The following is an 11970-nucleotide window of genomic DNA, read 5'->3' as shown; positions in this document are numbered from 1 at the left end:
GCATGTCCGGCGGCTCCGGCCCTTCGAGCTCGGCGGGCGGCGCGGGTTAGATGGTGGCCTGGTGTGGCTGCTCCTCCGAACGTGGATGGCTCCATCGCGGCTTGGCGGGTTGGCTACGGCGGCGGCTGACATTTTTTTACGTTGGCTCGTCCGTAGGTGGCTTGTGTCGGCCTTCGACCCCTCTGTTTGTCTCTCGGGCGCTACTTTCGCCGTAGGGTTGGCCTTATCCCAGCTGCGGTCCATCGCTCGTCTCGCGCCCGGTGCGGCAGGACCGAGCTCGTCTCGCGCCTGGTGCTGCAGGACGAGTCGATGGACCCAGGGGGTCACCCAGGGGTGCGAAAGGTAGGACCTTTCCGCTTGTCTCTTTGGTTGGGGTAGCGGCAGGTCTCGTGTGAGACGGTGTCAAGGTCTTGGATGTCGGGACGGTGGCCCTGGTGGTGGTAGCGCGGTGCACATGGGCAGAACCCGTGGCTTGGTGCTGCTCGATGGCCATGGCAGTGTGGGCCGCGTGGTAGACGGGGTGTGGCGTTCGATGGGGTGAGTGTTGGCCGGGGTGAGAACCTGTTCTATCTTCAGACGGACCGGCGGTGGCGAAGCTCGTTTCGTTCTTGAAGGCATCGTTGCGGTTCTCACTGCCCATCGTGCGGCTCCAGGGGAAACTCTGGTCCTCGAATCAGGCGGTGGCGGCGCTCCAATGTCGTATCCTTTCTGAAGGTGCCGTCTTGGAGCCCATGGTTCGTCGTATGCGGTTTTATCTCTTCATGATGATAGTGCTAGGGGTGGTGTTGCCGCGCTCAGCGCCTATATATCCTGCCTTGGATGTGAGCGTGTATTATGGTGATGTGCGTTTATACCAGTTTGTTGATGATCGTTGCTTTATATATAAAGCAGGACGAAGGCCTTTTTCGGCAATCACTGAGGTTTTTTTGTCTACACAAGATGATGCGCACTCGATGGAATGGGGCTGGGTGGACATGATGATGTGTTATTTTCCGATCCTATACATGTAACAGCCAACCATTGTGGCTCTTCGGACCATTGGGGCCTCCTCCATGTAATAAACCAGGCAAGCTGGATATGTCAATTTTGTACCAGCGACTCTCTGCGATGCGGTGCAGCCACGTACAGGCCACGGGACCTCAAGAAAAGAACGGCGCAAGATCACAATTCGAGACCATGCATTGCATGACAACAGGTAAGAGCAATGTAAATCATTGATCGACTTTTATCAGGCTGTGCATAGCTTATTTCTGGGGAAACATTATCTTTCAACTGGCGGATGAGTCGCTCGTATCCATCATCTCCGTGGCCGTCTGATTTAATTTTAATCATATGACACATAATGACAGTTCAACAACTTTTGTAACATTGAGCATGTTGCACACACAAGTTTATAACACAGGCTATGTTACAAACATATGAGGCACCAACAAGTGGCCATCATGTATACTAGATCGGCAACGCGCCTTGGCGCGAGGGTGCCGGTCCCAACGATGTGCCCAAGCAAGTAATGGTAAAGTTAGTAGCAAGTTAGGCTTAGCGTACGTATTCAATCAGGATAACAAAATAAAAGAAAGAAGAAACATTCATATGTAATCGAAGCAAGACATCATCCATGGATACCAAAATATAGTACACCACATTTGAAGGATGTAATGTTCATATACAGGGTAAATTAAAGGAAGCAATGTTCATACACATAAATATTGAGTGCAAAAGTATGAATAGACGTGCCGAAGGGGATGTGTTCACAAAAGGAGAGGGAGATCACACAGTAGTTTACACGGTACATCGCAGGAGCTGGTGGCATCATATATCATCTCGTACTTGCCAGAGTTAGAATAGGTGATCTGTGATGTCCATAGATGATCAACGCCATGGCCTTGGTGTGAAGAAATCAATTGGTGCAAACACCTCATGCTGTTGCGCCTAAAGACTGTCTTTTTATGGCATGCAGCCTCTTCTACAGATGATTGCTTTTGCTCTTAAGGTTATGTGCCATCACTTCAATATTCATAAGGGTCACTTTTGTCAATGTATCCACGGTACGGGCAGGAGGAAAGCCATGTGCTATCACATTATGAAGCTGATCTGAGAAGGAGCTCATGTATCTCAGATCATACAAGTAACCTTTGGCACTTGTTTATCATGTCAAATGCCTCATCGATCCCGAGTCTCAGATGGCCTTGTGAAGCCCAAGATGCTCTAACAGGATATCAGTCATCATTCTAACTGGATCCTTACGATGCTTGTCTCGGCCTGTGTCATAGGAAATTTCAAAATAGTTATATGATTTTCCAGAGTACTAAAGTTGACAGCAGTCCATTTCAAAAAGAAAAAGTTGACAGCAGTTGGTTTTATACCACAAAAACAAAGGTCTGGGTAACTAAAGGATGGCAATCTTTGTTGTGCAAGAGTTTTATTAGACTCTTACTGTCCTGTTCTACAACTGAGACATGGTAATTGATAAAAAAATCAAATGCTACCATGAATTATAAGATAAACCAGCAAAAATTTTAAAGCCTAATAATCAGACTAAGTCACACACATGAGCAGATCGCTTCATGTATTGTACAAAGAACAATAGCCTAGGAAACCGTATCAACAATCAATCGAGTTTGCAAAGAAGAAAATCCCAAGGACAGCCTGTACGCACTCATGCGCAAGCGTCAATTCTGGTGTTTCCAACTTTAATGATAGGCTAATCAGAACAAGAGGCCCTGGATAATCATAGTGAGAAGTCTAATTAAACAATGTTAAGTGCAAGAGAGGCAAGGTGACTAATTAAACAGTGCGCCAGGAACGGCCAGAAAAAGATGATTGCACCGATGTAGTTCCTGTAGTGCTTGTATTTTGCATCAAGCAGACCAACGTTACCAAGAACGACACTAAGCACAGCCTTTGGCCTGACCATCTCGTCAGTTAATGAGACGCCAAACTATTAATATAATATATTTGGAAACAGAATGTGCCAGGCCAGCCTCAAAAATAAGAATGACACAATAAGTAAAAAATCAACGGTGGCACAAGTTAATCTATGAATAGGTGGTATTTAGATCGTTTAATAAATTCATTAGGTGAATATTCATACTAAATAAGAATTAATATCACAAGTAAATCATAGTCAATAGATCTGGAGTATTATCTCTGAAAAGGGTGTTATACTGGACCAGGAGACTCGCAACAATAGACCTGTAGCTACTACTGATAACCGAGCAGCATTTTTAGACACGGCTCGAAGAACAGTAAGATTCACTAAGATGAACCCTAGATTGATAATACAGAAGTACATAACTGGTGGCACCGTGTGTACCTTGTTCATTGGTGGCACCGTGGACAGGCTTGGGGTGCCTGGACTTACCACTCTACAATCGTGTTGTGTGTTGACTACAATTAGCAAAGGCAAGAAGGTAAACTGCAGAAGCCAAACGGCATAATACACGGCAAATCATAGGGCAAGTATGGACAGGATATAAATGGCTATTCACGGGGTCTAAACAATCTGATACACCGTGGACTCCACGCCAAGCATCGACAGAGTTAAAAGGACTATTCTACTACAAATTACATGACAAAAATATGCTATCCCTGTCATAAATCAACGACAGGCCCAATTGCATAAATCTCGAACAAATCTAGCACAGGCATGCTTTAGAGTCAACCAAGCAAACATGGTCTACCTTGCTAGCCGGTAACGCCGTGGAACGGAGATCACGGTCGTTGTTCACCACATCGACGGAGAAGAGCTCCCTCCGTGCGCCTGATGCCATCGCGCGAGGAAAAGCTTGGGGTGCCTGGATGCACAGATCGACGATACTGCAAGGAAACCAGCGAGACAACCTCAAGCACTAGCAAGGGCACGACGCACCAGCCAGTCAACCAGGACCACAAACAGATCCCAATCAGGATGGATCGATCAGTAAACCCTAAATAGATCCATGAAAACAACACAATCCTGGATCAGCACCCGTACAACACACCACAAACGAAAAGGCAAACAAGGAATCAAAGAACTACCTTGGCCATCTCAGAAGCCTCTCCAATGTGCTCCCTCTCCGGTCAACTCAGAAGACAGCTCCTCCGCCGCGCCTGTATTGTGATAAAAGTAAAACACAATGGAGTACAAGATCAACATCAGTTTATAAGGCAGGATCAAGCTTGGTGCGTTCATACGACCACAAAAGATAGACATTCGACATGAAGTTCGATACCAAAAGCAAAAACACATAAGAGGTAATAAGAACAGGAATATATTAAAAAGTGCCAACTACGGAGCCATTATCACTAAGCATACTAATAAGTCGTGTAATCCATCTGCCTTGTCGATGTACTTCATAGGGACCACCTCACACAAACCTGATACAAACAAACTGTGAGATATATGGAATTCAACGATTTCTATACTCAAGCATCAACTCTAGTATCTCAAACTTTAACAATAGGCCAATTAGAGACATTTTTAATAGTTACTCCTTTTAGTTTAAAACTATGAGAAATAACACGAATGGGAAAAAAATGAGGCAGAATTTCAGAACTACTACAATAAAATGGCATTCAAATCTTCCAATGTATAGCTATTTTTTGCTGTTTGGCACATCGATTTTAGTTGTATATACCAGAGGTCAATACATTTAAGAAATGAGGAGAAATGAAAGAGATGGTGAGTACTGACGAACATGCATGGCCAATGTCTAAAGATACTAATCACAATCAAAATTCCCTCTGGAGGTTAACTGATTATCACAAACACGTGGGAAAGAAGGTCGCAGCTCACCTACGTCATAGAGCTGGCATAAAAAGTAGGAGCTCGTCATTTCCCATTACTTCTGAAAAATTGTAAAGCAAACAAAAATTAATGTTTTGCAACTGACCAGCAAGAATTAGAAAACAAATTCTTATAACCGAAGGTGCTCTGAACCCAAATCTTTTCTTCATAAACATGGAGAAACTCTCGTGAAGCACGTCATATAAAAAGATATTATAAGAAAGAACACGAGATAGGAGCTAACAAAATTAAGTTTAGAATATATGCTAGCAAATCAATAATTATACAAAATTATTGTCTGCCAAATAAAATTCATATAGGCCACTAACTAAACTGACAGGAACTAAACTCTTCTATTTTGACCAATTGTTCCACATTAGTCTGAAGCTCTTGTTATTTCATTTATCCAAATTAGGACTGACATTATTTAAACTGAATATGCTTAAAGCCTCTATCTGATTTAGCCAAAGCAGGAGAGCATCTAATATAAAAAAATAGCGGGGATCGGCAGCGGTGGTCGCGTTCGGTCACCGGCAACCATGGAGACCCCCACGGACGCCTCTCTACGGGTCAGCAATGGGACCGACAGTATTATAAGAGCGTTTAGAAATACTTTACAGAGGGAATATTAAGCAAAGAGAACATTTTTCCCTCCAAAGACTAAAAGACACAGGCACCAAACAAAAAAAACGAGCAAACATATTCTCAATTTTCACACAAAGAATAGCTAGAGAAGACTGGTTATACTCATTTATTTAAACTGAATATGCTTCAAGCCTCTATCTGATTTAGCCAAAGCAGGAGAGCATCTAATATGAAAAAATAGCGGGGGTCCAAAGAGAAGGGGGCGAATGGGAGCACGGAGAGGCAAGCCAACTGCCCTTGCTCACCTCATCGACGCGCGGACCAAGTACTGAAGCTAGTCAAAATTCGAAATAGTTGGTAGTGCACCATTCCAAATTAGTACCACCAACGACATCTAGTCTTTAATATGCACATACCCTTCCAACCTAGTACTATTAAGCAACTATAGTACTACTGTTAATTGAAAATCAAGGAATTATTAGAACGTAGAGGCTCTGTTCTTTTAAGGTACAAGCAAGCAATAGGAAACATATTAAAAACATGACTACCAAACACACAGAGGCATATGATTAGGTAGAAATTCTAGTCCAGAGTATTCCTTTTCATGCAAGGCTACCGACCTGATCCATGACCCAGAAAGTCAGAGCTAAATGTATTTGTACACATACATAAGCAATAGATACAAAAGGATGAGCAGATTTACCTAAGAAACTATAGGAAGTGTAGTAAGGATGGAGGAATCTGAAACCATCGATGACACGAAAGCTGAACGCACATATCCAATCATATGCATACTGCAAGTCAAAATTCAAAATTGACCCATTAGTTGGACAGCCAGGTGTACCTCAACTGCAGGCGAACCGAGGGAAAAGAAAGCCGAGTCACCTTGAGCACCACGGTCCGGAAGCCAAGAGCATGAGCAGACCAAAATCAGAATGGATTAACCAGGAAACCCTAGACAAATCGCTAAAAAACAACAAAGCCCTTGATGAGCACATACACATCACAAAGGGAAAGATAAACAAGGGAGCAAATAATCACCTCAGCCATCTTAGAAGCCCACTCGGTGTGCTCCCTCTCCGGCCAACCCGCAAGACAGCCCCAACACCACGCCACCGTCCCAACCGTGAAACAGCAAGAGAAGCAAGGAAGATGGTAATAAACAAGCGAAATAAAAGGTAATGGTCTCCAATACAGACATTAAGCAGCCTAAAGACGCTGTTATTAGAAACATGACACCGTGGTTTCTGCTGGTTTATCAACAAATTAAAACAAGCCATTGAACCGACAACTTGCTTACTCTTAACCAGATGAAATCAAGGACCAACAACAAACAATAAAAGTCAAGAACAACTTATATGCAATAAAGGTATGAGAGAGAAGAAATATTCACATAAGACGGCTATAAACACTGGAGCATAAATAAGCAACACCTTTAAATACAAATAGAAAGGGTTCAGGGTTCAATGCATAGTGGGCTCAGATTTGCCTTTCCTCGATCATATAATCTACCCCCGCCATCTCTTGTCACCAGATTAATCTGTTTATACAGTGGAGCTGCCCTGGTTATCATTCAACAAGAATGACCATCCAAGGACATCACATGATCAAAAAGGATTCTAGAGACAAGAGGGAGGACCCAACTTGATACCCACAGGTGCCTTGATTGCTCAAAGGCACACTTATTTTAGCCACATCGAATCATCATCGCCCTAGCAAGGATGGCTTCCGACCGGTGGGGCACGTGCGAATAAAAAGGGTTCAGGGTTCAATGCATATGGGCTCAGATTTGCCTTTCCTCGATCATATAATCTACCCCCATCATCTCTTATCACCAGATCAATCTGTTTATACAGTGGAGCTGCCCTGGTTATCACTCAATAAGAATGACCATCCAAAGGACAGAACAATAAGTATCACAGGATCAAAAAGGATTCTAGAGACAAGAGGGAGGACCCAACTTGATACCCACGGCTAATCATCATCGCCCTAGCAAGAATGGATTCCGACCGATGGGGCACGTGATTCAAACGCGGTGGCACGAGATATCTCATTTTGGGAGTAACTATTCATTCCAGCAGTAATTTTTTTTATCCGACGGACAAGGTCGTTACAGGGGTCGATCCGACGGCCCAAGATCCATTAAGCAACCAGAACGACGGCCAGGAATCCCAAATCGCTGAGGAGCGGCCTGAGGAGTTTCTATTCTTATTTCTGGATGGATGGACTTATTTCTGGATTTCTGGATGGATCACCGGATCAATATGTTCTTACGAGGGTTTAACTACCCTGGTTATCACTCATTAGAAATGACCATCCAAGGACAGAGCCACTAAAATAAGAACGTGCTCAAAACAGCTCAAAGAAACGAGGGAGGATCCAAATTAATACCCACAAGTGCCTCGACTGCTTGAGAGCATGCCTATATCAGCCATAACTGATCATCATAGCCCTGGCCATGTCCCATATAGTAGCCGAAGCAGAGCAGGGGAAGATGGAGCTCACATAGGGAGGTTGTAGCCGAGGTAGTACTCAGAGGGCACCGGGGTTGTGCCTGAACGCCATCCAACCAGTGAGGAACCACGTCGGAGTTGCGCCTTGCACCATCCTGCCGACGAGCACGAAAGCCATGGGCACCGAAGTGGCCAAGGAGGTGAGGAGGTGATGTATAGCACATCTAGGAGCACCATCAGAGACGACCGGGGCAACGAGCAGGCAGGGAGAGAGGCAAGGCGGCAGGGAGAGGAAAGGGCGTGACGCGAGTGCAGACCTACAGGGAGCGGAACATCAGCTATTTTTTCTTTCGGAGTATATAGGAACTATCAAACATATCATATAAGTGCAATCATATTTGACAATATAAGAGAGCATACAAATCACAGAGCTTGTTTAAGATATTTTGTCACATCAAGTAGTTTAGATAAAAAAATCCTAACCTACGTGGCAGTGGTCCCACGTGTCAGCTCCTAGGAGAAATTAATTATTTAAAAAATGCAGTGACCAGGATTCGAACCTGTTCACAGTCACTTTGAATCAGGCGCTACTAACCACTAAGAACATGCTAATTCTTTATACATTTGGAGATAGTTCTGCTTGTATACCTTTCTTCCGGAGTACATCACAAAGATTGGTACAAAACATTGCCATATCGCATATAGTGTGCCGTGACCAACCCAACTGAAAATTTACAATATGGCAAGGATATAATATTATGACGGTGCAGTTTGATTATAATCAAATCAATCAAACAGCTATGCAAGTATGATTTCTATCAAAAAAGAGCAACATCACGCCAGTCCTAAATTGCAGGATAGGTGCTTACCATATTTTCTATGATTCGCATGCATTTATTAGAATATATATGATGCATTTACTTTGGTTTTTCAGCCGTCGCGGTCGAAAGCTTTAAACTTGACATGTACTCTACAAAGTCACCGCAAGAGGCAGAGCCGCCGGCAATGCCATGGCCACCACCAGTTTTACCCGCGGCATTGCGGGAGCGCCCGCGAGCAGCCGCGGATGAGGGGCGACCAACACATACCCAAAAGGAAAATGGCAGTCGGCTATAAATAAAGAATTTGTTTATTTTTATAGAAATGACGGCGGGGTAGACCTGAAAACAAGTGACCAAACTTCAACTTGAAGCAACAACACATAGAATTAATTTTCACCGATTTGTTATAAAACTAACATGAATATGGGACTGATCCAAAGACCCCGTTCCTTCGAACCTAGCTGGACCATATAACATATCAAACTAACTATATAACGTTGCCCATGATCACCGGCCAACACAAAGGTCTCATCAGCGACACCTCACGTCCTTCACATAAGAGTGTGGATTTTTCATACCCTCATGTATAATTAGAAGAACATGAACTGGAGTTATATATTGATAGTTACCATGGATGTGAACTGGAGTAAGACCGTTTTGTTTCCTCTAATTCACTATAAATGTTCTCAACCTCGGGATACTCTTCAAAACACTTTCTTCATGATCTTATCACACAGTGCATCCATCCATCCATTTTCAGCTTTACATCGGCAATGAAAGTAATAATAATACAAAACAGTGAGATACATACATGTGTGCTCCAAATTATATATACCTCTAAAAGGAAATTAAGAGAAATCCCACCTCAAAGTTTCTGGGTGATTGGACAGCTGATAATCCTGATTGCTAGCCATTGCCCATTGACCTTATTGTATATTCCAAAGCTGCAAAGAAAGGAAGCATTGCAAGTAAGTAAAGAACTTTGATCACATCATGCAAGTTCTATTACTCTCAGAATTGTAAGTAGCAATAGCTTGTTTGGGGAAGCATGAGAAGCATTGCCACAAACAGTAAAGGGTTTAGAAACACATTTTCTTTGGGCATCATAGAAAAGATATAAACTCTGAAATATTCAGTGACACTTTGCCAGAATTCTGTGCTTAACCAAAGCGGGATAGTTGTGTAATAGCATCCTCTCCTCTCAGTGTGTGCAGGCGCTTTCTTTGCAAATTTGTCTTCTCTAAGTGTTTCCATCAATCGTCTCTCCATATCCATTTGGGGAGCTCTATCGATCCATGATGTCTCCAATGTCAAAAATGTCTTAAATACAGGCTGCTCTGTAACTATTAAGGGTATGAGAAAAATCAAAATGCATCAGACTTACCAAGGCGTTCAATGACACTTTGTGACAAGTAGCTTTAAAGTTGTTTCCAGTCTCCAAAAGAATCCAAATTGTATGGGCCAAGCTGACCATCGAACTCGAAACGTTTTACTGCTTCAGAGTATCCGATTTCCTACCATAAAACAAAGTTCAGTATTCTTGGCTTCTAGCCCAAGAAAAATCAAACATATGCAATCCCTAGTTTGAGGTATTAATATGTTATATGTTAAAGTTAATAACACGAAGGTCGACTATTTCCAATATGTTGCAATTTTGAGACGCCGGACAGATACAGTTTTGGTAGTCCATATTTCATATATTATTCATAAACCAGCTGCAAGGAAAATGAGCTGAACATAAATTAGGCAAATTTATGTACTTTGGCATATTAAATTATCATCTGGTGCGGATTTGGTAGGTTAGGCACTTCAGAGAAGTAGTAATCCCATTGGGGCAATGCATCTTCTGTTTTATTATCAACTGAATTAGTTATTTGTAAGGTTTCAAAATGCTTTAAAATTTACAAGATATATTGAATATTGATACCTAGAGTTTTGCAGTTACAGTACAAGGCGCAAATACAAGATTTGCAACAACTGAGGAAGCTGACGCTGCCATACTAATATTTCGCAAAATGCAATATATTTATCCTAACGCAATATTGGCCAATACCAGTATAGTCTCAATTATCAAGTGATGTACTATGTGCAAGAAGACAAGAGAACAACAGCTACAGTGGACCTGCAATGATAAATTCCACACAAAATCAATGGAAACAAAAAAAGTATAACTGAAAGAGAAGAACAACATCTCTAGGCAAGAGAATGGATCACCTGGGCGTCTTCAGAGTGGTTGTGCTGGGGAGAACCGATGCCGGCGGCGGCCGTGTCGTGCTGGGGAGAACCGACGCAGGCGGCGGCCGTGTCGCGTTGGGCCTCCTCGTTGCTGAAGGGCGCTCCAGCAGTGTGCATTTGCACATTTAAGCCTCAATGCACGTACTCCAAATCTCCCAATGCAGCAACATATGCTACAGATTATAAGTCACCTAAGGTGAACACATGTGCTCCATTTGAATGCCTCAAGGCCCCCCAAATCAGCTGACCGCATCTCCAATATAAGAAACAAACAAATATGAAGGCGCCTTACCTCGGGTCGTCTCTGCACAGACGCAAGGATGAAGGTCCGGTGCTTCCTCGGCGTGGTCGAACAGGAGGTGTTGCGGGCCAGCAGCGGGCAGTGGCTCAGCCTCCTCACCCACTCCTAGCGTTAGAGGGGAGCGATGGGAGGGGAGGAGGAAGGGTGGAGCAGTATGCGGCCTGACGACGGGAAGGAGACGCGAGAGGAGGAGGACGGGAGGGGAAGAGGAGTCGGCCAAGGCGGCAGCCGGCTGGATGAAGGAGATGGCAGCGAGGTGGGATTGGCTCTCCTCGACCTCGCAGAAGACGGGACGACGGCACGTCGGCCACATCACCCGTGGCCGGGTACCCGGGCGAGCAGCGGCGGCGGCGGCCAGCGGCGAGGCAAGGAGGCGGGCGCGGCAGAAGACGAGACGACGGCACGCCGGCCTCGTCGCGCGCATCCCCCATCTCTCTAGATGGGCGGCGTGAGGCCGGGGATGGGTGCCCGGGCGAGCGGTGGCGCCGGCGCCGGCGGCAGGGCAGGGAGGCGGGCGTGGGGTAGGGTTTGGATGGGGAGAGAGAGGTGAGGGCACGGGCGCGAGTGCGCGAGGAGGCGGCGGCTAGGTCATCTCCAGAGGAGCCATCACCTTTTATAAGCCTCTAGGTGAAATGACGAAAATGCCCCCGGCGGGGCAGGCTATTTACGCACGGTGGCACGGTTGAGGTGAAACTATTCATTTCAGCAGTAACTTTTTTCTATCCGACGGACAAGGTCGTTCCAGGGGTCGATCCGACGGCCCAGGATCCATCAAGCAACCAGATCCGACGGCCAGGAATCCCAAATCGC

At 44.7% G+C, this 11970-nt stretch overlaps 2 long non-coding RNA genes across 2 annotated transcripts; both read right to left on the bottom strand.

The window, feature by feature from the left end:
* Positions 1-1426: 1426 nt before the first annotated feature.
* On the bottom strand, positions 1427-4355 carry LOC147971616 (uncharacterized). Its single transcript, XR_015604770.1, has 3 exons — positions 4018-4355; positions 3681-3926; positions 1427-2259 (listed from the first exon to the last, which is right to left on the bottom strand). It is a non-coding gene; the product is annotated as an uncharacterized LOC147971616 (long non-coding RNA).
* A 417-nt stretch (positions 4356-4772) lies between these two features.
* LOC147971615 (uncharacterized) lies at positions 4773-11730 on the bottom strand. The gene is made up of 9 exons (XR_015604769.1): positions 11152-11730; positions 10839-11032; positions 10009-10138; positions 9489-9568; positions 8452-8527; positions 6392-8120; positions 6236-6316; positions 6054-6144; positions 4773-4826 (listed from the first exon to the last, which is right to left on the bottom strand). It is a non-coding gene; the product is annotated as an uncharacterized LOC147971615 (long non-coding RNA).
* Between the last annotated feature and the right edge of the window lie 240 nt (positions 11731-11970).

This window comes from Triticum urartu, chromosome 5A (genome assembly GCF_056163025.1).
Source record: "Triticum urartu cultivar PI428250 chromosome 5A, HENAU_Tu73, whole genome shotgun sequence".
Lineage (NCBI taxonomy): Eukaryota > Viridiplantae > Streptophyta > Magnoliopsida > Poales > Poaceae > Triticum > Triticum urartu.
Note: the sequence above shows the minus strand (reverse complement) of the source record. Positions and strands in the feature narration are given on the sequence as shown.